The sequence below is a fragment of the Canis aureus genome, chromosome 7 (assembly GCF_053574225.1).
Source record: "Canis aureus isolate CA01 chromosome 7, VMU_Caureus_v.1.0, whole genome shotgun sequence".
Lineage (NCBI taxonomy): Eukaryota > Metazoa > Chordata > Mammalia > Carnivora > Canidae > Canis > Canis aureus.
The window spans coordinates 29,432,518-29,457,149 of record NC_135617.1 but is presented as its reverse complement, the minus strand read 5'-3'; the positions used below and the strand labels follow the sequence as shown (position 1 = coordinate 29,457,149).

Below are 24,632 nucleotides of genomic sequence, written 5' to 3'. Positions count from 1 at the left end.
ACTCACCTATGAGGTGGGTATAGAGGCTGCTAAGGTGAGTTTGGCCTTGTCTAGCTTCCCCTGGCATTCCATTTTCTGTGGCTAATATCAGGGACTAGCACACTCGTGGTCTGTTTGCTTTCAGCTAAGCCAAAGCTTTATGATTTTCCCATGCTGATCAACCCCACATTGGCTATCACTAGTATGTCACCTCTAAGTTTGGTCATGATTTCCATTAATCCTCTCTAAGGATCATTCCACTGCCATTAATGATTCACTTCACCCTGGTATGGAAGCTCCATCTGGATGACTCTTCAGCCAGGCTCTCGGCCACTTTGAGAACCAGTCCATATACCAGGGAACTAGGAGACTTAATAAACCTAAATACTAATGTCTCGTTCTGCTGGGACAGTAAGGTGTGCTTTAATGTATTTAGTATGCTACTGGGTCAGAAATAGAGATAGGGAAAACATATTTTCTTCAAAATAGAATATATTATGATTTTATACTATTCTCTCCAATTCAATTCTGATCTATATATTTGTGCTTAATCTCATAAGTCTGATAATTTTAGCTCTTTTCTCCTATACCAAAAATCTCATATCTCCATAACACCATACTATATCAGAATGAGGGAAAAAAGTAACCCCAATAATGTGCTTACTGAAAATAGTTACAAAGTTTTTAAGTTCTTTTTGTCCTTAAGATGATACGTTCTATTAGGATGCATGATCAAATTACTGAGTTGTTACAGTTACTTGAATTAGTTCCTATTTTGCCACCAACTCTATAAACAGGTTCATTTCCTTTCCATTATGAGAATGCTCTTCTACTATTTTATTTTAGAATTATGTGAAATATTTGCATGGTTCCAAATCCAAATCTACAAACTGAACTTTAATCAGAGAAGTCTAGTCTCTCTCTCCATTAGCTCTATTCTGTTTCTTCCTTCCTTGCTCCCTTTGTTTTTTCACTTTTTGTCTTCCCATTTTTAATATAATATATTCATTTCCCAAAACATTCTGAAATAAAAGAGAGCATATTGTTTTGTACACACTTCAGGTTGAACATTTTTTTTAAGATTTTATTTATTTATTCATGAGAGACACAGAGAGAAGGAGAAGACATAGGCAGAGGAAGAAGCAGGCTCCCCATGGGAAGCCCATTGCAGCACTCCATCCCAGGACTCTGAGATCACCATCTGAGCCAAAGGCAGGCACTCAACCACTGAGCCACCCAGGTGCCCCTAGGTTGAACATTTTAAATACATTCAGACATAGAATTTTAGATCAGGAAGTCACTTTGCAGATTAAGATAGTCAAATACTTAATCCTAAAAAAGAAAAAACAGGACAGAGATTTGGAAAGGTTAACTTTCCAAACACATACAGCTAATTGCTAGAGCTGGGACTCAAATTCACATTTCTTCCATCTTGTGTTCTTTATACACAATCAACATTTATAGACAATCATAGTGATTTCACCATAAATTAATAAATGATTTGAAGCAAAATTTAAAGAAACATGAACACCAAGATACAACCAGATGATTCATTTTTATTCCCTTGGTTTATATTTGGTTTGATTCAAATTCTATCCCTTTAATAAATATGACAGGACCAATTCACTCTATTATTTTCTTACAGTCACCAGCAGCTTTCAAAAATATGACCACCAAATGCTTTATGCTTAGCAGCTGTAACAGGAAAGCCCCTGCACCCTTTCTTCTGCTTTTTTTTTTTTCTTCTTCTGCTTTTTTTGATAAAAATTATTGACTATCATGATTTTCCCTACTGAGCCCTACTACTTTCCACCTAATACCCTAGTCACTCTGAGCCTGGGGAATAATATGCATTTTCATTTTGGATTACTTGGTAGCCCCTGTGGAAGAGATTAGGCAAATATTAAAACATTGTCATTGGTTTTATACTGCTAGAAAATATAGTCTCTTCGTCTTTTCTAGTTTAATGCATAGATTGGTAAACACCTATGCTTATAGCACCTGTTTTTGTGCTGCCTGTGAACTATGAATGATTCTTATATGTAAAACTAAAAGTATTTGATGGAACACAGCCATGCTCATTCATTTATATATTGTCTATGACTCTTCTGCCCTATAACAGCAGAATTGAGTAGTTGCAACAAAGGGACAAAGGCCATAAGGCCTGAAAAACCTAAAATATTTACAAATACTTTGCCAACCCCTTCTTTACAGGATTCTTTTTTCCTGTTCCTTCTTTTACTTTATAATCTATACACAATCAATTCTTTTTGCCAATTCACTCCCAGGATCAAGCTCTTCTAGATATCAACTTCTTTATAAGGAATCTAGATTACCAAATTTTTGTAGAACCCAGAGTGATAGTTTCAAAAGCTTTATTCAGTTCAAGTAAGTTTTCTAATGGCCATATCCCAGATTTTTACCCATTACTACATCATCCATCTTTCTCAAACTCTCTTGCTACCACCTATCAGGAGATCATAACTTTAGAATTGGCTCCTTCCTGCTGCTTTTCCAAATAGATAGGGCCTGATTGAACTACTCACAGCTACACTGCCCATTGTACATGTTTGTAACTTTCATGGATGATAGTTAAATCCAATTAAAAATGAAGACTGAAAAGATGTTTTTCCAAAGAAGATATACAGATGGCCAACAGACACATGAAAAGGTGTTCAACATCAGTAATCATCAGGGAAACTCAAAGTAAAATCACAATGAGATATCACCTTATAGTTGTCAGAATGGCTAGTATCAAAAAGATAAAAAATAACAAGTGTTGGTGAGGATGTGAAGAAAAAGGAATCCTTGCACACTAGTTGCTGGAGTATAAATGGATACAGCCACTATGGGAGACAATATGAAGTTTCCTCAAAAAATTAAAAACAGAAATCCAATAATTCCATTATTGTGTATATACCCAAGGAAAATGAAAATGCTAATTTGAAAAGATATATGTACCCTTATGTTTATTGAAGCATTATTTACAATAGTCAAGGTATGAAAGCAAACTGAGTTTCAATTGATAGATGAATGGATAAAGATGTGGCATGTACACACACACACACACACACACATATACATACACACACAGAAATATTATGCAGCCATAAAAAGAAGAATGAGATCTTGTCATTTTTAATGACATGGATGACCTAGAGGGTATTATGCTGGGTGAAATAAGTCAGACTAAGGAAGACAAATACCATATGAGTTCACTCATACGTGGAATCTAAAAAAATTTTAAAAATAGATAAACAAAAAGCAGAATCAGACCTATAAATACAGAGAACTGATGGTAGCCAGAAAGAAGGGGGTAGGGGAGAAGCAAAATGGGTAAAGGGGAGTAAAAAATACAGGCCTTCAGTTATGGAATGAATAAGCCACAGGGATAAAAGGCATAGCATAGGGAATATAGTTAATGATATTATAATAGTATTGCATGGTGACAGATGGCAGCTACATTTGCAGTGAGCATAATGTACAGAGATGTGGAATCACTGTTGTACACCTGAAACTAATATGACATTGTACGTCAACTATACTTAAATTAAAAAATTTTAATGCTCCTTTTTTCTTGTTATACTCAATTCAGACTACCCAAATTAAAACTGCCTAGGCTCTAACACCATAGTTTTTAGTGTTAAAGTCCTTCTGTTACAATCTGTTTCCTTAAAGACTTGTGCAAGACAGTAATGATTGGGTCAAATGCATTTCCAGGATTAAGCAGTCCAGATTATCTTTTCTCTAATGGCAAGCTTTTTCTGTGGAGCTTTATTGTCCTTTCCCATAATCTGACTTCATTGAACCCTTTCCTCAGTTCACCTGATATGTATGAATAACTTTAAATCTCAGAGGCAAGAGATTTGCTTCATTTTGTGTAAATTTAGAGATAATTTTGAGATACTCTGACCCTTCAACAGAATGTAAATCTTTAGGCACTTTTCATGCCACAACACTCCTCACCACACCTTCCCAAGAACAGGTAGGGCCTTGCCCAACTAAGATGTCTTATTCAAGGAACAGAATAAAAGGACAACATGCCCCAAAGTTCTATGGTAATTTTTATTTTAAAGACAAAGCTTTTTACAGTCTCTAAAAGTTGGGCAGATTTTTATATTTAAAAGAGTTTAAAGTCTATTCTCCCTGGATGTCATACCTTATAGTTAAGTTTCCATTGAGATTTAACATGTAGTTAATAATTAGAACACTGCTTTAATAGAGTTTCTTTTTTTTTAGATTTTTATTTATTTATGATAGTCACAGAGAGAGAGAGAGAGGCAGAGACACAGGCAGAGGGAGAAGCAGGCTCCATGCACCGGGAGCCCGACGTGGGATTCGATCCCAAGTCTCCAGGATCACACCCTGGGCCAAAGGCAGGCGCTAAACCGCTGTGCCACCCAGGGATCCCTTTAATAGAGTTTCTAATAGAAGACGCATCAGACATACAAGAAAACTCATAAGATACATCTTACGCACATAAATGCCTAAGTATTTGCTATGAATCCAATTCAATTGAATCAGATAGCGACTTTCAGTTTCTTCTCAGTAAGAATGTAGCATAGACCTTAACTACGTAAGGTTCTCAAACTTCAACATATAAATATTTGCCTAAGGAATTTGTTTAAAAATACAAATTTCTTCAAAACCATGATGAGATACCATCTCATACCTGTCAGGATGGCTAAACTTAACAACACAAGAAACAACAGGTGTTGGTAAGGATGCAGGAAAAGGGGAACCCTCCTACACTGTTGGTGGGAATGCAAACTGGTGCAATCACTCTGGAAAACAGTATGGAGATTCTTCAAAGTGTAATAGAACTACCCTAGGATCCAGCAATTGCATGACTAGGTATTTATCCAAAGGACACAAAAATACAAATTTCAAGGGATACATGCCCTCTGAAGTTTATAGCAGCATTAACAATAGCCAAACTATGAGGAGATCCCAAACGTCCATCAAATGATGAATGGATAAAGACGTGTACACACACACACACACAAACACACACACACACACACTGGAATATTACTCAGCCATTTAAAAGAATGAAATCTTTATTTGCAATGACATGGATGGAGCTAGAGTGTATTCTGCTAAGTGAAATAAGTCAGTCAGAGAAAGACAGATACGTATGATTTCACTTGTATGTAGAATCTCAGAAAGAAAATAGATGAACATATGGGAAAGGGGGAAAGAAAAAAAAGGAAAGGGAAACAAGCCATAAGAGACTCTTCATGACAGGGAACAAATCAAGTGTTGATGGAGGGAGATAAATGGAGGATGGGCTAGACAGGTGATGGATATTAAGGAGGGCACTTGTTATGATGAACTTTGGATGTTGTGTATAAGTGGTAATTTGCTGAATTCTACTTCAGAAGCCAATATTGCCCTGTATGTTAACCACATAGAATTTATATTGAAAAAATAAATTTAAAAAAATACAGATTTCTTGTCTTGACCACGAGAGATTCTACTTCGTTAGGTTCAGAGTGGGATCCAGTAAAAAGCTTTTTTTAACAGCTTTGGCTTCCTATCCCTCAAAGCACACAAACACACATATACCATGTACACCTACACACACTAGAAGATTCTGACACAGATAGAAGAGGACCAGTCTTTCAGAAACATTGATATAAAGGGATTTCCTCTTTAATCTCACCTGTGTCCACCTCACTCTATGCCTCCACCCTTCCTGCACAAGAGAAGGATGAGTTCATCCTAAAAGCATCTCCTTTTCTATGGACAAGCTTCAGCTCTCACTGGCAGCTGTATAATTAGGAATAGCAGTCTAGCCATTCAAGCAGAAGTGCTGGAGAATGATTATCCTTCTGCCAGTTTTCCAGAATACTTGATGTGAGAACTCAGCAGACTTTTCTTATAAATGTAAAGAAATAGCTTTTCAGCTTGCTTTCAATCTGATGGAATGTATCTACACCAATCCCTACTCTGTTGAGTCCCCAAACAAATGGACAAATAGGTATATAGCTAGAACCTTGCCCTTTCATTACTCAGGACCCATGGGCAAATATGGATGGTCTAAGGCAGCACTGTCCAATGGAATTTTCGATGATGATGCTCTTTATTGTATTATCCAATATGGTAGCCAATAGCCATATGTAGCTACTGAGCTCTTGAAATGTGGCTAGTGTAAATGAAATTGAATTTTTAAATTTTATTTAAAACGAATCAATTTAGGGATCCCTGGGTGGCTCAGCGGTTCAGCACCTGCCTTTGGCCCAGGGCGTGATCCTGGAGGCCCCGGGATCAAGTCCCATGTCAGGCTCCCGGCATGGAGCCTGCTTCTTCCTCCTGTGTCTCTGCCTCTCTCTCTCTCTCTCTCTCTCTGTCTATCATGAATAAATAAATAAATTTTTTTTAAAAATTATATTAAAATTAAATTTTAAACTCATCAATTTAAATTTTAAATATTCACATGTGGCTAGTGGCTATTTTATTAGACATCTCATATCTGTGGTCATTTATTCATGGGCTTCATATATAAAGATTGTAATATAGGTTATAATTGATAAATATAGATTTATAGTTTTCAAATATGTTTTTTCCCTTTTGGAAGCTCCTTCATGGTCAAATCTGTTTGTCATTTTTAACTTCTTCAGAGCAACCAGAACTTATTTCCATCTAGTAGGTACTCAAAAACTATCTTGTCAAATCAATCTATAACCAAGGCGGGATCCCTGGGTGGTGCAGCGGTTTGGCGCCTGCCTTTGGCCCAGGGCGCGATCCTGGAGACCCGGGATCCAATCCCACGTCGGGCTCCCGGTGCATGGAGCCTGCTTCTCCCTCTGCCTGTGTCTCTGCCTCTCTCTCTCGCTGTGTGACTATCATAAAAAAAAAAAATATATATATATATATATATCTATAACCAAGGCATGCCCATGGTATAAAAAGTCAAACAGAGCTAAAGTGAAAATGTCCTACACTCAATTATCCTTCTAATCTCCATTCCCAGGCAACCACTTTCATCTCTAGCTAGCAGTTTTCTCTGTCATTTACCTCCTTATTTCTAAGTAACAATTTATCTATTATCTCCTAATTAAAAATTATACACACGTATTGACTTCATATTATGATTGTAGGGTTTCTAGCTCTTTTATAATGCCCAGTTCCTAAAGGTTATATGACATTTTTTAGTTAGATACCTATTTAATGTTCTCGTTTATAACATATACATATATAAACATCATTCACTGCTCAGCCATGACATGTACTATGATTACATTTCTTCTCTTTTGCTTTGTGTTTTGCCCTGGAGTTAATTGCTGTCTCTTCTTCTTCCTTTGCTTGCTTTTATTTGAAACTAAGCTAAATTTTCATAAACCCTCTAACAACTCTGTAAATGCTTCTCCTAAAATTTTCTAAATGGTCAAACAGATAAATGATCCAGAAAGCACCCTGCTGGAGCACCTCATCCTCCCACTTCAATCTAATGGGCTTGTTTTCCAGGCTGGATGCATAGCTTGAGTCCTGAGTCCTTTGCTTCTCTCCTAGATCATATCTCATAAAATTCTCTTTTACTCTCTCATTTAGTGGGTCATACCCTTTAGGAGTTGGTGGGGGAAATGTTGCACGGATAGTAAACTTTTTGAGAGAGAGAGAGAGCATACATATGCATGAGCAGAGGAGTGGGGGAAGTACTAGGAGAGGGAGAGAGGGAAAGAAACTCCAGCAGACTGCACTGAGCATGGAACCCCACATAGGCCGATCTCATGACCCTGAGATCTTGATCTGAGCTGAAATCAAGAGTTGGATGCTTAACAAACTGAGCCACCCAGGTGCCCCTGGATAGTGAATTTTTGCATGTGACTTTGTATATTTGAAATAACCTTATTCTATTCCCATACTTGAATGACAATTTAACTGGGTCAAGAATTAGCAAAACTGAAACAAATATATATGTGAATCTGCAAGTAAGGAGGGAATAATTTTCCCCTAGAATTTTGAAGATTTTCTTCTAGTTTTCAGTGTTGTTGAGAGAGCTGATACTACTCTAATTCATAATCCTTTGTATATGTCTGTTTTTTTCTCTCTGGAAGCTTTTAGAATTATCTCTCTATCCATTGTGAAGTTCCGAAATTTCACAATGACGTGTTCAATAGGAGTATATTTTTCATTCATTGTGCTTGCTACATTGTGGACCCTTTTAATCTGGAGACCCATATCCAAGGAAATTTTCTTTTATTATTACTTTGAAAATGTCCTCTTCATCACTGTATCTGTTTTTTATTTATGAAACTGCTATTTGTTAGTATACTGGACCGCTTAGATTAAACGTCTAATTGTCTTAGTTTTTCTCCCTTACTGTTCATTTCTTTATTGCTTTTTCTTGCTAGGAGTTTTCCTTGATTTTATCTTCCAAATCATGATGAGCATTTTTAATTTCAAGTATCATTTTGAATTTTCAAGTGCTCTTTGCTCTGACTATATTTGTTTTATAGCTTTGCATTTTTATTTTATGTCATTAAAGATATTAGAGTCAATTTATAGGTGTTTTTTTTTTCAAAAATCAGCCAGCTTCTCACTCATAACCTCCCCCAATGCCACATACATCTCTTTAGATTCAACCTACTTTTGATCTGCTAAATGGTTGAACACCTGCACATCCACTTTCCATCTTCATATACTATAATTTGGAATTTCAGATATTTCCTGGCTGGATCAAAGATAAAATTGAACACCTGTAATTTTGCTGCTGTTACCATTCTTATTTTGACTTCTGAGAGGAGAAATGGTCAGAGACACCATAAACTTTTACATCCCATCCTCTGAGAGTGCATCAGTAGCCTTAGTATAAGAAGATTCTTGTTAGGGTAGAAAGTTATTCTCTTCCAATTAGAAAAAGCCTGTCATATTTATTATATTTCTTATGTTTCTTAACATGAGCTCTCACCTAAATGATTTATTTATTTCATTTGTTAGATGCCTAAGACATACAAAGTCAGAAAAGCTATGGCAAGAAATCAAAAAGAAACAGTTCTTTTGCTCTCTGGCAGTTCCTTTAATGGTTTGGGCTTTATATATTATGCCCATTACGTAAGAGAGAGAGAGAGGGACACTGAGAGAGCATATAAAGCCAAAATGTTAAGGGAGATTATGCTAAGCTATTATTTACATATAAAACTGGAGGCTTTTAACTTAAAGTTTTATTCTTTTCCAAAGTTTTCTATTTAGAACACTGAAGAAAAGAAAAAGGAAAATGATGAGGACATAAAAATACTTAGTATTTAGTTAGATAGATACCAAACTTTGCCCAGCAGTTTATTCTTTCCCAATATTTTTGTTGCTGTATTCCAAAAACAAAAGCGTAGAGATCTTTCCCTAGGTAAGGAAGAGCCCAATTGTTGCAAATGGCCCTCCACCCATGCTGCCCCTCCCCCACAATTCTTCTACCTCCAATCAAGTCCACATCTCTCCTTCTTTGGCTGCCATTCATCTGAACCTCCTTCCACTCTTCATTTGAAAATCTTTTCTCCTTGCAGTCCTGTTGGGAGGCAGAGCTCTCTTCCATTACCTAAGTTAAGCCTGTCAGATTCTCACTTTCCAAAGCTAACCTTGCAACTAGGGTGCCAGCACCTGACCAAATCAGACACACCTGCTCCAGCCAGCAACATAAAGAAGCAAGCATCATGAGAGGAAGGGGAAGCTCCCTTATGTCTGGTAGCTGCGGCAGCAATATCAGGTTCCCTGGCAGCAGCAGTTTCAGAGCTCTGTGCCAGCAGGGTCCAGGTTGCCAACCTAAGTGAAGCACCTAACACTGCAGCTATGATGACAGGGACTTATGGATATGGAGTCTGAGCTAGGTGCTCCAGACTCTTGGCAATTCTATCCATGCTATTCCTTTAATAAATTCCCTTCCTGCTCAAGTCAGTTCTAGGACTCTGATTCATATATGCAGGTTTCATATTTTTATTATTGAAATAACTCTGAGAATTAAAGATGCAAATCTTGATCTATGAAATAACAAATCTGTAAACAAGTAAGTATTATCTATTATCTATATTAACACTATGGGTAGATAGATATTCCTTTTGTGCCCGCAAATTTTTATTATTTTGAATAATAAGTCTGTTTTTAGAGTCCTAAACCAAAACCAAAAACAAAAACAAAAAAAAACCACCCTGCTAATATCCTTCTAATCTTGCAGATTTCAGAGACCAGACTCAAGGTTCTTGTTGGTTCCAAGCTGGGACATAGGAGAACTAAAATGAGCAAGCCAACTAGCCCATCATAACTGCCTAGATCCATTCTTCAGGCGCTAGTGTGCTTAAGTACTTCCTTTGGATTCTATACATCTGCTTTCAAAATGCATGTTCAGGTGAGCTAGGGGAGGGAGGAAGGGGGAGAGGAGGGAAGAAGAAAAGGGAAAGAAGGGTGGAAGAGGGAAGGAGAGGAAGAGTAGGGAACTCACAGAGGTGGTTAACAGCTATAAGAATCTATCTGAGCACTCCTTTAATTAGGCAAAGCTAATGAGTACTGGTGCCTTTTTAAAAAATCAATATCAGGTGGTGGTTTTTAGTATCATCACTATAAATAAAGGCAGTGTAAGTTCAGGGAATCACAGGCAAATTCCTGAGATAATTTTACTTTCTACTCAGATTTAAATAAGCAACTCAAAAAGATGACACAGGCAAGGGAAATATTTTTCAGTAATGAACATACAGCCATTTTATAGGAGAAAATCTTAATAAAATATTGAGAATTAATACTATGCAAGGAACATTTCTGAAGATAGTATCACATTAGGCACTGAGAAGCATCTAGAGATGAACAGGCCTTTGGCCCCACCCTTATGTCAAGTTAAGTCTGAGTGAGAATTAGTAGAGAAGTAGAAGAGGTATGTGAAAACAAGAAGATACGTAATATGATAAAAGATAGTATGTGATAAACCAAAAGAGGCATAGCAGAAAAAGTCAAATTTTTCATTTGTTTTTCAATATCTTTATTTGTCACTCCCAATCAAATGTTCCACCCTGGGGCTCCCCATGCACCAAAGATGAAATGCTCACCATTTTCAAGGAGAGAGTGACTCTGCCTAGAATAAAGAAGTCACAGCCACACTATGACTTTCTTAATTTAGACGGTTCACAATAGACATGAAAACCCCTAGCTTTCAAATACAAGAGCTAGATTCATGAAAGGCAAGCATTTTCTCAGAAACTCAAAGATGTGCTTTGAAATACCAACTGCCAAGCACAGAAGACTGAATTGTAGAGTTTTAGCTGTAAACATAGAATGGGGAGACAGTAGGGAAAAGAAGAGGGATTTGAGGAAAGCCCATCCTGAGGCTGGAGGAGGAAACTGAGGAAAGAGCCAGAGAGTTGATATGCTTCTGTCTTGGTCCCATTATCTCAGGATGCAGGATCCCTAAGCATCACTTCCTCCAGGGACTTTTGGAGGAGAGTGACCCAGTTCACTCCTCACTCCTCAGGGTGGCCCACAGAGTAGAATTAGTAGCAAGTTGTGTTTAGGCTGAGAGAGTCTAAGATAAACCCCACCCTCTACTCTAGAAAATAACCCAGAAAAATCTCTGGAGTCCTTTCAGAAAGCATGGAAGATATCTGAAAAATGAAGAACCTCAGTGTGTGAAGAAGAGTCCTTAAGCCTACTTGAGAATGATGCATCAGGGAGATAGAGGACCCCTAGCAGAGGCTGCAAGGCCAGGGGACTCTGGGGACAGCCACACCAGTGGGAGTTGAAAGAGAAGATAGTGGAAGAGACTGATCATACCAAGAGCACAGATGAGCAACACAGCCAGAGATACCTCCTGAACAGACACAGTGAGATGTCACAGAAGACCAGTTATGCACACCTGCTTCCCCTATGTCATGAGGCCCCTGAGCTTCCCTTCCAGAGGCTGAAAGGAGAAGAGTGATACTTATAAGGGACCACCAACCCTGGTAGAAGGCATGAACCTAAGTTGACCGAATTTAAATCCTGACTTGTCTAGAGAATGAGTAAACTTGAAGTGCTAAAATCAAGTCTTCTCTACAGCTGATGGGGGTGGATGATAAGTTAGATTCATTTTTAGAAACCACACATATTTCTACATAAGCCAGTGTGAACATAGGGCCCATAACACAAAAGTACACACCAAGTGCTATGAGGAAACTGAAGGAAGGAGACATTGTATTACATTGAGGGGCAGAGGGATATCAGGCCAGTATTTTTAACAGGATTTTTTTTTTTTAACTGTGCCTTAGTAAATTTATGGGATTTTGAGAAGTAGAAATGAGGTGGAGGCATTCCAGATGGCAGAAAGAGGTTGATCAAAGCCTAGGAAATGGGAGGAGGTGGGAAATGTTCAGGAAAAAGTGATGGTCCAATTTGGCTGGAACCTAAGTTCCTCTTTTAAAATTCCATACATGCTCTGCCAGAGTCCTGTGCTTTGTACCTCAGCGACAGGAAGAGTGTTATAAATATCTACTGTAAAAAATATATTCTGAGCTGAGTGATGCCTGGAAACACCCATTCCTTAGAAGTTCTATTATCTCTGTATGTTTCCTATTCCTTCCTGCAAATGTAGTAAACAGACTTGCCACCAAATGATGCCTCTAGTGTGGAAATACTCTCCTCTTGCTCTGTGCGCAGCCTTTGCCTACAGAGAAGGGATCCTCCGTCAATATTTTGTCCTTTCAACAGAGGTTAGGAAAGCTTTCACCATTCTGCCCTCCCTATTCCTTGGATGAAGGCATGACTAATACAAGGAAAGGTGGTGGTTCACTGGGGTATTAGGTGAAATCTAGGAATTTTAATTAGACAAATCTCCAAAGGTGATCCGGATATGCAATTTTTACCTCCCTTTTTTGCTATCACTTTCCTTGCCTCCAATTCCTTCATAGCAATGTAGAATAGTATATGGTACATATTTGGTGGCAATAGCTATTTTGAATGAATGAATGGTTGGATAGACACACTGATCTATTTTTCAGACTTTAGCATGCAGTGGAATCACCAGAAGGGCTTGTTAAAATACAGATTGTTGGGTTCCTGAAGAGAAAACTGAAGAATTTCTGTTTCAGTAGATCTGGGGTAGGGGTAGAGAATTTGCATTCCTAAGGACACTTACCCTGCCCTGCCCTCACCCTTTTGGTGATACCAATATTGTTGTTGGGGGAGAAGGGTACTCTGACAACTACTGGTCTAGATCAATATGGAAATCCCCCCAGTACTTCAATCATGACACAAAACTGATTGCTATCTTTGAATGTTTTGCCTGTCATTTTCCGGGAAGCTTTTAGAAAAAGATGCTTCCCTATGTTTACTTACATAAGTTATAAGAGCAACTCAATAGCATAAATTATAGACATTGAAACTTGTTTCTGGGAACTATGGAATTTTTATTAAGAATTCTAGGAATCAGAAACTTCTGAATAAAATGTGAATTATCATTTTCCATTCAAGGATTGACATTTTAATGATGCAATAAGACTTAAAAAAAAAAGCCATAACTTCTAATATTTTACCCTAAACTGCCCCCCTTTAATATCACAACAAAGCAAAAATCAGACCTTCCCATCTGAAGTGACTGAGAATTGCATAAAGAGGAACACTCCTCTGTACCTTATCTAGATAAGAATCCATCTTGAGAATCTAGGACTGTCCTATTATCCTTTTACCCCTAAGGGAAAACAAAATAACACTTTTCACATTATGTCAAGCACTCATAAAAAGCTAGATCTTTGCCTTGTCTTCCAGACAGTATAAAAATTCCAGAATTGCTTCATCAAGAGAATCTTCTGCAAAAATTTGACTTTTTTTTTTACTTTTATTTTTTTTATTTTTATTTTTTTACTTTTAAACATTAATGTTTAATATTCACATTGGGCCACAGCTTTCTTTGGAAATATTATTCTTGAACTTTCCTCACCTGATTTTCCAATTCTGTTAGTTATCTATATACAAAGACACTCAGATTTTGCTGGATCACTGTAAATAAAAAGGATTTATTTTATAATGGTGCATATTCTGTGTACTATGTGGACTCCCATGCTCAGAAATTTAAATGGTCAAATATCCTTGTTTCAGCAAGCTCCATGAGAATCATTAATTCCAATGAAACCTAATTGGATATATACTATGGAGTATATATCAAAAAACAGTATTTGAGCTAAAAAAACATGCCTTTTTTTTTCCCACAGCCAGAATGCACATGAAATTCCCAATAAAATGTTGGACATAGTCTGAACTACACAGATCCTCAAATTACCCACAAACTTGATTTTGATGTAGTCCTACAGTGGACAGAAATTATGCTCATAAGGGTAGAAAATATCATTTGTCTGCAGAAGTGTCCATTGATCCGGCCTTTTTATTACTCTCACTCACCAAAGACTGATGCTTATTTAAGTTGACATAACTTCTTCTAGACATAAGACTTCAGCTTCAGATTTATTTTCCTTGCTATATTTTATAAGACATAAAAATTATATACTCTTATATGTAATTATTATTAATTATAATTGCAGGTTGTATTTTGCATGCTAATTGCTCCCTGTTGTCCCAATATTCTATGAGTATATGCAATTTTATAATATACTCTAATTATACATTGTAGAGAATTTTCCATTTATCTTACAATGGGTTATTTTACCAAAATGCAGGCAAGCACCGATATTAAAGGCCTTCATAGTAATAGAATAAAAACAAAGCTTGGTTAAAATCTCTTTTAGGAAAGGAAAACTACCCCCTTTTTTACATAATCTGGTAGAAATTCATGGTTAAGTCTCCTGGGTGGATGGAGGCTAGCAGAAATGGGTAGAGGTCAAAAGAGAGAATAGATACAGAGCTCAGGCTCAAGAGAAGAGAGCATCAGAATAGATGAGTGTTGAGACAGATAAAGAAGATGTTGGCAAGTGAACAACAGGAGCAAGAATGGCAGCATAGGGATGCAGGCTTGGGAAGCAAGCATGTAGGATGAGTGGGAGGACCAAGGAGTGAGGACACCAGGCGAGCATGCCGAGAAGGCATGGCAAACTTATGCAGGTGTGAAATTGGCAGATCTATGTAGAGGGTAAGTAAACAAAACTTAGAGTCACAGCCAAGGCTATGACTGTAAAACTAATGGAGATGCAAGAGAATGAAGATGGAAGCAAAATAGACAATCCATTTTGACTATCCTAATGAGTTTTAATTAATACCTTTGTCTGGATACCTCCCATGACAGATGATAGCAGCCTCCAGAGCAGCTTGAAGTAACTGCCCGAATGCAGATTAGCTGTTAACTGAATACATAGCTTGAGTTTTCTTTAGCCAGTTGTTTTCTATTGTATAGGCAAATGATCAAAGGTGTGAATCTGAATTCCCCAACAAGTGAATGGGATGGGAAACAAACAAACACTTATGAACTCTATTTCTGTTACTAGTAGCAACCCTCCTTAGGGAGGGTGAAAATGAATACTTCAAGAGATCCCATAATAAATGTTTAGAACCATCTCAGGCATAAAATTTTAAATTCCTCAGACAAGCAACCAGGCTAGATATAAAAAAACCCCACAAGGCTGCCCTGAAAGTCATATTCACCTGCTCTCCTCAGGCTGCCCTGAAAGTCATATTCACCTGCTCTCCTCAGGCTGCCCTGAAAGTCATATTCACCTGCTCTCCTCAGAAATTAATGAATGCTAAATTCAACTCTTAAGTGGCAGGCCCTCACCTAAGCAGCATATTAGAATTATATAGGCAAATTCTGATTTGTCCAGGAGCATGAGCATCAGCATTTCTTAGAAGCTCCCCACATGACTATAAGGACTGAAAACAACTGCTTCTCAAAAAAGAGCTTGATGATGAAAACTCATTGCTTGATCATACTTCAGGAATACATTTGATAAGTTTAAATCACTTTGTTACTTTGTTACAATAGCAATTTGTTAAATTACTATTGATGGGTACTGTTCCTCCTCTGTTTCTTATGAGTTGTACAACCTAATTTAGCCTATCAGTTTATGTATCCAATGCTTTGTTGTGACAAAAAAATGTCTATATTTCTAATAGAGATCTAAACCAATTGCCTTGGTTAAAACATCTATTTTTCACACCCAAGAGAAATAGACATTATATCAAAAGAATATTTTCTAAATAGTCATATTGTGAAATGGAGATAAACACAAATTGTTGCAAACTCAAGAAAGTGATTTTGATACAACTGTGTCTAATAAAAATTAAGAAATCATTAATAATAAAACAAGTTCATAAATAAGTGGCTATAAACTCAGCTGACTTTGATGTCCTGTGCACATTAATTGATTGATGAACATTAGTCATGACCTACAAACTTAAATAGAAATAAGAATCCTGCCAAATGTTAGATGAAAAAAACTTAAGTCCTGGAAAATATTATAGGCATATGAAGAAAGTAGTAGCATAACATTAGCATGAATAATGTTCATTTTGACTTCTGAGTTAAATTTTCTCCAAGTCCCAACATTATATACAATACATGCCAAAGTATTCAAATTTTTCTAAGGCATAAGACTCCTCTCTGATAAAATTAAAATTAAATTTTTAAAAAGCCTTCCAAGGAAACACAAAGAGCCTGGTTAGATTAAAGTCTAGCTCTGGGCTCAAAGGTCCACACTCAGCTTACTGTTGGCCTCTCTGAGCCCTATAGCCCATTGCCCTGAAACCAGAATTTTACCCCCATTTCTCCCTCTCATAGATTGAATTCTTTCCTATGAGGTTCTTTGGTTTGATAAAGCAAAGATCCATCAAATACCCCTAGAACCCTAGGGAGGAAATAATTTAGATTTAATCTGGGACCCCTGCTACTTTAGATATTAAAAGAATATATTAATTATCATTTGGCAACAAGATTGGCATACTATTTAAAAGGAAAAGCACTGAACAGCAGGCAGTAGAAATCTAATTTCAAGTATCTCAGTAACTCTACACTGAAATTTGAACGAACTCATTGTAAGAGGACTTACTCAGCAAACAAAGGAGGTAATAAAGAAAGAGATATAACTCAGTGCCAGACAGCGTGCTAACTTGTTAACAAACACAACCTGACTTAATCCTCATTGCAAAAATATCCTCCTTTAGAAAGGATACTTACAGAATTGAAACACTCGCCCAAGTTCACACAACTAGAAAGTGGTAAAGCTGGAGTTTGAATTGAGAAATATCTGACTCCCAAAGTCTATGCCCTTCCCCCTCACCACATTGGCAAACAGAGTGCCTACTAAGAATCATATTTTGAAATCTATTTTGAACTTTACACCTTATAAAATTCAATATGATCTATCTAAAATGAAGACTAAATATCAAATTATTAAACAAACACTTCTCATCAGTCATCCTGCTTCCTGAGATCCATATGTTGAAAATATTTCATTCAATATTAAAGTAAATAAATGAGAAAAAATCCAGCAGGGATCCAAACCTCAATATTTGAAATTATCAAATACCTTTTAACAACCCCATTATTTAGCAACAATGAAGAGATTTAAATTTCACCAACAGAATGAGCATAATGAAGGTATTACTATGCCATGTCATAAAACATTTTACTTCTGCCTGAGTACACTTTCAGAAGTCTAGTTATAGGATAACTTTGGATAAGAAACCCCTAAAAAAGCTCTCCAATAGCATTTCTTGGATGAAACAAATCTGGAATATAATGGCCAGGAAAAAGCCCTAGCCAGTGAGTTTATTACATTAAAAGTCTATAACCTAAGGATATAGTTTGAAAAATCAAAAAGGCCCGCTATAGAATACGTGAAGTTCTGAGAAATATCAATCTTTGCCCAAAAGGTAAAGTCAAGAGTCTGAGATGTCCATTAGACCAGTTGACTTGGTGAGGAAGTTATTTATATATGATCCTGCAGTTAGAGATGTTTGGCCTGGAGACATAAATTTAAAAATCACATGTAGATAGTATTTACATGATTGGATGAAGAATCACCTAGGCAGAAAAAAAATAAGAAGTAGCTTTACATTATTATAATCTTTGTGAATTGGGAAGAGAAAGAGGATTTTAAAAAGAAACAGAATGAGTGGGAGGCATGCAGGAAAAAAGCCAAGAGATGTTTTCCAAAGTTAAATGAAGACAATGTTTCAAACAAAGCATAATTATGTAAGTCAAGAGCTCAACTGATATGATTCTTTCCCATTCTCCCTAAACATGTTTCTTCTCAAGTATTCATTGGCTAAGTAAATGAACATCCACATTTACTGAAAATACCACAAAACACTTGGAGTTACTCTTGACTTCTCCCTTTCTTTCAATCTCCACATCCAACCACAGCAAGTACTATTGACTTTAATTTCACAATAAATGCCAAATTTGATCACTTTACATAGCTTCCACTTCTGCCACCCTAGTCCAAGCCACACCTGTCTCCTCCCTGGACCACTGTAATAGCATCTAGGTTGGTTATGCTACTTTGTCTCCTGTGTTGTTATGACTTATATTCATCACACAGCAGCCAGAATGATCATTTTAAAATTCAAAATAGGGTCATAATCTCTGGGTCATATAGCCCAGAGGAGCTGTTGCTACAAGAAATGATGGAATCAAATGTCTCCTGCTTCTTATAACTCCTGATGGCAGTAAGGACAAGATAAGAAATGAACTCAGTCTGCTGATAATAACCTCCAAGATAAAATATTGGCCAGAATGTGTCTTAATTGTAATAAGAAATTGCTAAAGAGAAAACCCAAAGTTGTATTCTAAAAAGAGTATTAAAGTAAAAGCAGGAAAACAATACCAAAAAAATGTTATACCAATTGAGGGGCAAAAACCTAAAATATAGAGGATATAAAGAGGAGCAGTAGGAGTGGGACATGTGAATTGGGGGACCAGACATGTCCCACTCCACCAAAGCACTTTCTCTAGGAGTCATTTCCAGTCTTTGCCCCAATAAGGGCCAGTTCTGAATGGCCATACTTAATCCATGTTCTTGTCCCAAGCAAGATGGTTGTCCCAGGAGCCATCACGGTGGGAAAGGGTGGAAGATAATCATATTCTTCTTCTAGAAGTTTGTATTGAGATGTTGAGAACCTCAGACTGTTGCAAGACAAAGAGAAAGAAAAGCTTCCAAGTGATAAAGTATTAGAAAGTCCATGAGCTGATTGCTGAGCAATCCCATGCTACCCTAGTGCCTGCGTTTCCTACGTACTAGTTGTTCAGCATTTTTAGGACTTCTACGAGACTTCTCTGTAGCCTAATAATCACAATTTTTAAGTGAGTCAATTTGAGAGGGATGTCTTAATCCCTTGAGGCTGCTATAGCAAAATGCCACAGGGTGGATGGCTTACAAAACAGAAATTTACTTCTCACAGTTCTGGACACTAGAAATCCCAGATTGGGGGGGTGATATGATTGTGTGAAGGTCCTCTTCCAGATACAGACTTTCATCCTTTGGATGAAAGAGACTAAAGGGCAAGTCTTTAGATATATGTCATCAAGTCTCCTTGAAGTGGGAGACCCAGAAGAAATCTATAGAAAATATTTGCCTGGAGGCTTCTATACTTAGGAATCCCTATAATGAGTTATTTGCATATTAAATTATACAAAATGTGTTCAAGTGAATGGGTAGATCTTGTCTCAATATTCAAGGCCAAGAGAATCTGAACATTAGGAGAAAGAACAAAGACCAAGCAAACCAAGTTCATTCAAAATACATACAAATAAAAACAAGCATAAGTTAAAGCAAGAAATCTCAAGAAAAAGATTAGAATATTGTAGTCTCCATAAAAACCTTAAAACACTTAACAAAAATAATTCAAATGACAAAGTACAAATTGAAAGGCTTTTAAGCCAAGTTAGTGATGAAAGGCAAAGAGCCATCATCCCCAAAAGAAAGCCCAGTATACACCAAAAAAAGATCAGCCTGCATAAGCCAAAGAAAGACCACAGGTGGTCAGAAAAATTAAAGAAGCACCCCATTTTTATTTTGATCTGGTTTCAGTATTGCAAGACATAAACACTTCCATGTCAGAGCATAATATAAGAGATTTTGAGGATGAAATCTTTATTTTTTTTGTAAAGTCATTTAACATTCAAACATCAGAGTTTTTATTTACGTGGGTATGAATTTGAGTAAGTATATTGTTTTTCTATTGCTGCTGTAACAAATTACTTCAAATTCAATTGCCTAAAACAACATAAATTAATTATCTTACAGTTCTGTAGGTCAGAAGTCTCATAGACATCTCGTCAACTGAAATCAAGGTATTGGCAGGGCTGCATTCCTTTCTGGAAGTTCTCAAGAAGAATCTGTTTTTGTTAGCTCTAGAGACTACCAGAATTCTTTAGCTCATAGCCTCTTCCTCCATTTTCAAAGTCAGTGACACCCCATCTCCCTGATCCTTTTTAATTGATCACATCTCTAGGAAAGGTTCTCTGGCTTAAAGGACTGATAAAATTAGAGCAGTTTTATTTCCCCGACCTTAATCACAGTTGCAAAAGTCCCTTTCACCCCATTCAGGGTAACACAGGGACAGGTTCTAGGGAATAGGTATAGACATCTTTGGGAGGACACTATACCACCTACTATAGTAAAAAAAATTGGATCTTCCTCAGGATGAGTTAAGCTCACATTTTCAAGTATTCCAGATGTCATCAAATGCTCAAGACTTCTCCCCAAATCGATGAGGGCATCTCTCTTTCGCTTTGTGGGTTCATAAATTCTGATGTCTCTCAACCTGTGCTCTTAATTTACTACAGGAGATGATGTCTTCTCCCTTCCACTAAATAAAAACTTACTCAGTATATCACTTGAGATATTTGCTATTCCTTGTACTCAATTAAAATATCATAACTTCTTCTTTTGTTTTTTTTGTCCTTCATTATATACACAATTGCTATATCAGACACTCTCCCAGAGGCAAGTATTATATATTCAACTCTCTTCAGATGATTTCCACACAGCACCATGGAGATTGAGGAGTTTATTGATGCTTTTACCATTTAACAAGTATCTGGCAAAACAAGTTTGTATTTTATAGGCAGAAAACAACAGACAAGTGGTTATTTTAAGTCAAGCTATCAAAACACATCAAATTAGATAAAGTTGGAGAAAAGAACTTTCCAAAGCAGGTCACTAAAAATTTCCCTCAGAAACCATTTTTTGGGCATGTTTAAAATTCAATTTTCGACACATTTTTTTTTTCCAGAAACTCCCGATACTTAAAATGAGGTTCCTCACTGATGAACTACTTTTGTCCTTTTCTCAAGGTTGTCAGGTCACAGACACCACAGGAGATCAGAGCTAGAAAGAAACTCTGAAATCTATGTTCTTTACTTAATAGAACAAGGAAACTGAGGCTCAGTAAGTAAAAAGAATGAAGTATGAGAATCACATTGGTTTTATGGGTGGAAAAAAAAGGCTTGAATTGCTAGTGAACATTATTCAGAATTAGGACCAAAAGGGAGAAATTCTCACATTCTCAGGCTTCCAACTAACAACACTCTTGTTCATAGCTTAACCTTGAGAATGGTAATAGCCACGAGCCAGTGGAGCGGAAGGCCAGAGGAGAGAAGGATGTCACTCACGCTGATGGAGTGAGTACCTTGCCAGTAATAGGAATCTGCACACAGTCCCTTAAGCAACGATAGTTCAGCATGGTTTCCCCCAAAGAGTCTATTTTCATTAAACATTTTCAGCCACAGCTTGCTTGATTTTTAATAAATAGGCAAGTTGGTAATCTTTCTTCTGAGAATTTTATATCTGGTGTTAAAATGAATTTAAATCAGCATGCCATGTAATTGTACATTTTCAACAGAGTATAAAAACATGCAACAGCAAATCACTAAACCTCCCATAGTCCTTACCCAATACTTACCTCTTCTTTGTCCCTTTTCTCACATATATGTGACACCTGGGAAGACACCAGGCAGCGTTTTGTCATGATTCATTTAGGCCATGTACCTTTGGTCTCTGAGAAAAATTTCTGTTCTCACACATACTCCTGCTTCAGATATCCTACAGCTGAAGACAATGGAAAAGTGAGAGAAAATATAAGGGCTCATTAGACAAACATAACATCCCATCCCATGTAGTGATGAAAGTTTACTTCTGTTTTAATTCCAGGGACCCCTATGAAAAAACTTCACACAGAATGTGCTCCCATGTTCTCTCTCTCACTGTCACCATCACAGGAAAAGGCTCCAGAAAATGTTTGTTGGGCTTTTTTCCAGCTTTATTGAGGTATAATTGAGAAATACAACTGTGTATAAATTGTATTAAAAGTATACAAAGTGATGATTTGATATACATACACACTGTGAAAAGATTCCTTCCATCCAGTTAATTAACACATCCATCACCTCATGTATTCACCCTCTTCTTTGTGTGTGAGTATATTTAACTATTACCCTCTTAGAAAATTTCAATTATTCAATACAGTGTTATCAATTATAGTCACCATGTTATACATTAGAACCTCAGACCTCATTCATCTTATACCTCAAAGTTTGCACCCTTTAACCAACCTCTCCCTGTTTCACCCATCCCCAGCCCATGGCCACCACTTTTCAATTCTATGTTTCCATGAGCTTCACCTTTTTTAAAAAAATTTCACATATAAGTGATTGCATGCAGTATTTGTCTTTCTCTGGCTTATTTCACTTAGCATAATGTGCTCCAGTTTCATCCATAGTTTCATAAACTACAGCCTTTTCATCTTTTTAAAGGTTGAATAATATTCCTTTGTGTGTATATGTGCATGTGAAAGAGAGAGAGAGATCTATTCATCCACTGATGGAAAATTAAGTCGTTCCTACATCTTGGCTGTTGTGAATGATGCTACAATAAACATGGGAGTACAGATGTCACTTCAAGATAATAATTTTGTTTCCTTTGGATATACTCAGAAAAGGGATTGCTGAATCATATGGTAGATCTGTTTTTAATTTCATGGAGAAATACTGTTTTCCATGTGGAAAAAATATTCCACCAACATTGTACAAGAGTTCTCTTTCCTCCTCATCCCTGCCAGCACTTAACTATCTTTTTTTTTCATCCAATATTTTGTTTTTCCTGATTTTACATCTTTTATTTATTCAGGTATAATTAACAGTGCTACATTAGTTTCAGGTGTACAATGTGATTTTAAAATTCTATCCATTTCTCAGTGCTCATCAAGATAGGTGTACTCTTAAACTCCTTCATCTATTTCACCCATCCCTCCCACCCACCTCCCCTCTGACAACCATCAGTTTGTTCTCTGTATTTAAGAGTATGTTTTATATCTTTGTTTTGTTTCTTAAATTCCACATGTGAGTGAAATAAATCAGTCAGAGAAAAACAAATACCATACGATTTCACTCATATAAAGAATCTCTTGTCCTCTGAGAATAGATATTCTAAAAGCTATAAGGTGATATCTCATTATAGGTTTGATTTGCAATTCCCTGATTATCCATATACCTGTTAGTTGTTTGTATGTATTCTTTGGGAAAACATCTATTCAGGTCCATTGCCTATTTTTATTTTTTAATTTTTTAAAAAGATTTTATTTATTTATTCATAGAGACAGACAGAGAGAGAGAGACAGAGACAGAGACAGAGAGAGAGAGAGGCAGAGACACAGGCAGAGGGAGAAGCAGGCCCCATGCAGGGATCTTTATGTGGGACCAGGAGGCAAAATAAAGATGTGTCACAGAAACAATGCTGGGAAGGGCACATAAAAGTTTTGGTCACCACAAATAAAACTAGAAATAGGGTGGATCAAGTGATGGACAGGCCCAAGTGAGAAACAGGTCTATGGCCCCCTACTCAACTGTCTGACTGCCTACTAAGGCCACTGTATATAACTTTCTATCTGCTAAGATTCTGGGTCCCCCTTTTCTAGACCTTTGGAATCTTTTTGATTTCCTGGAATTAATTGTTATTCACTGATTTCATCCAGTTCAATACCCCTCTCTCAACTCTACGTGGTTCTTCCCTCAGGCCCCATTAGGCCACTCCTTGCTGGCATGAACCTGTCTCCACATGGAAAGGACACTGAAATCATGAAAAGGAATGAGAGAATAGGAGCCAAGAAAGAAAGACAACAGAGGACTAGTCCTAAAAATAAGAGAAGTAACACAACATATAACCATGCAAGGGATGTGTGGTAAAAGGGTGCAGTGCAGACTTCCAAGAGGTGCACGTGGTGAAAATAAACACTTTGGAGACAGAGTGCTAGTTTTAATTCAGCTCTGTTTACCAACTGGGTTAATTTGGACAAATTACTTTATCTCTCTGGGTCCTAACTAAAACAGATGAATAATAATACCACTTACCCTCATAGCAGTTTGTGGAGACTAAACAAATCAATACACCTAAATACTTAGCACACATAGCTTACACTCAGTTAAAGTTGACTAATACTACATAATAACATGAAAATAATATCCCTTGAATCCTTGACCCTTTTATAAGTGTCTTAAATATATGTAAAAGGTCTTAACATGTGCATCTATAAGTGCCAAGTTAGTGCCACTATTCTTTCCAAAAAAACAAAGTACTGTCTCTGGAAGAGAACATAAGAAAGGGGCCTGTGTCAGCCCCTTCATTCACAGTAACACATATTCCTCCCTGGAGGGAGTTTGACAGATTATGACATATAGTTGCTGTCAGGAGTGAAAAACAACCTTGTAGTAAATAAGTTTTTAATATGTGTTTTTGAAAAATTGGGACTATGCTTTA

General features: G+C 36.9%; 1 long non-coding RNA gene across 1 annotated transcript in view; it reads right to left on the bottom strand.

Moving 5' to 3' along the window:
- LOC144317199 (uncharacterized) overlaps window positions 1–24,632 on the bottom strand; it is a 97,181-nt gene that overhangs the window by 21,369 nt on the left and 51,180 nt on the right. The window contains exon 2 of the long non-coding RNA XR_013383133.1: window positions 21,784–21,929. This is a non-coding gene — a long non-coding RNA (uncharacterized LOC144317199). The remainder of the gene's footprint in view (window positions 1–21,783; window positions 21,930–24,632) is intronic.